Here is a 1,930-nt window from a genome sequence, read left to right on the forward strand (position 1 = left end):
GGCCACACGTTGCACATGGGTGAGCATCACTCTTGCCACCCCAACCTGAACCCAAGCTTAAAAGCCTGAATTTTGCCTGAAACTCTCAGACTGAAGAAGTCTCTTGGAGGAGAGACGAAACGTTTCATTAGAGAAGAACCCGTCCAGAAGACCTACAYAATTTTTTTCTTTTTGATAAAAGYTAAGGCTTTGGAAACTAAGAGGTAGTGGCAATGCTGAGTCCAGTGACTTGTTACCTGGTTCTTACAGGCTTTGTACCTCATATCTATCAGGTAATAAACCAGGTATGGTTGAGGGGTTCAGTTTGTTTTCAGCACATGATCTTAGACGAACGTTTTTCTTGTGTGATGTCCCAAAATTATTGTGGTCAGAATGGGGGTGCAGAAATGTTGATATTTAGGACATATCAGRACATCCAGGCCAAACCGAACCTCATTCTTGTTTTTGACACCTCGAGAACACAAGAAAATTGTCTCAATACTTGCTAGAGCATATATTTAAAAGACAAATATTGGGTATGAACCTTGGTACACGTAGGTAACAAGTAAGTACCCAGTAGGTTTGGGAAAAATCATCTCGTGTGCAATTAATCGTCAGAAATTTTTTAACCGATTAACGTTTTCCCCTTCGTGATCTCTGCAATTAGTGTTGGGGGATGATGACGTGCTTTGTGTGCGACTCACATTCACAGTCACCCACAAGCGCGCATATGTGTCCATAACAGAACAATGGCGGAAGGAGGTGCAGAGCCCATCGTCCCTAAACAAAGTTCAACTTCGGTTGTGTTGAACTGGTTTGGCTTCGCAAGCTCAAATATTGAGCAGGTCTGGGTCATGTGCAAGCCATGCAACTGTAAAGTGAAGACACAAGGTAACACTACGAACTTGTTTAATCGTCTAAAATACCACCATAAACCGGAGTACGACGAGAGCCAGAAGATGCGGACCGAGGCAACGTCAGCTACAACAAACTCTCCAGGGAATGTTGGAAACAAATCTACTCAGCCAAGAATCAACGAGGTCTTCAGTCGATCTGTCCCTTACAAGCGGCAAAGTAAGCACTGGAAGGAGGTAACACAGGAGGTGGGATTTTGTATTACTAAAGATATGCTGCCACTCCTCACTGTGGAAAAGGTGAGATTCTGTTTACTATTTAACTTGTTAAAATGCAGAAAAGTTTAGTCTAACTGGCTTGTAAGTACCATTTTAGAACACAGGGTAACTGATGTAGAGTCAAAACCATGCAAGAGTAATTATCATCTATTAATCGTCAAATTAATCGTTATCGGCAAAATGACACAATTAATCGTGATTAATCGCCCAACTCTAGTACTCAGTAGAGATGTGACGTTCATGAACGATCCGAATCTTTTGAACGGCTCTTTACAATGAACGATAGGAGCCGGAGCGCGGGCAGTAACAAGCCATTTGTAGTTTTATATCTTTTATTCCTCATATCATCTTTATTTTTTTCATAATTAAATCTCTCCCGCTTTGCTTTTTCACAAAAAACAGGCGGAGTTGTGGAGCACAGAAGCTCACAGTGAAACGGGGAGGGGGGCTTTCCACTTGACAAAAACATGGTTCTACCCATGCGACGGGATGACGTCATTACGTACGGCTACGTGGTGACCTATTTTCCTACGTGATGACGTAATACGTTCAAAATCTAACAGCTCTTTTGAATGGCTCTATGAAACAAACGGCTCCCCAAGAGCCAGATCCCTTCAAAGAGCCATTTATCCCATCTCTAGAACCCAGTAAGTGTCGGTCTGTGTAAGGGCTGTGTATTGGCAAGAATTTGGCGATACGATACATATCATGACAGAGGGGTCATGATAAGATATATCCTGATATATTGCGATACTATAAGCAAGGTGATATATCGCGATTTTTTTGACCAAAAATTCTATTAAATAAAAACCTCTTAC

At 41.9% G+C, this 1,930-nt stretch overlaps 1 protein-coding gene across 2 annotated transcripts in view; it reads right to left on the minus strand.

The window, feature by feature from the left end:
- lims1 (LIM and senescent cell antigen-like domains 1) overlaps nt 1–1,930 on the minus strand; it is an 11,825-nt gene that overhangs the window by 7,427 nt on the left and 2,468 nt on the right. The gene's annotated exons all lie outside the window — the stretch shown is intronic.

Source organism: Austrofundulus limnaeus, unplaced genomic scaffold, assembly GCF_001266775.1.
Source record: "Austrofundulus limnaeus strain Quisiro unplaced genomic scaffold, Austrofundulus_limnaeus-1.0 Scaffold16, whole genome shotgun sequence".
NCBI classification, from domain to species: Eukaryota; Metazoa; Chordata; class Actinopteri; order Cyprinodontiformes; family Rivulidae; genus Austrofundulus; species Austrofundulus limnaeus.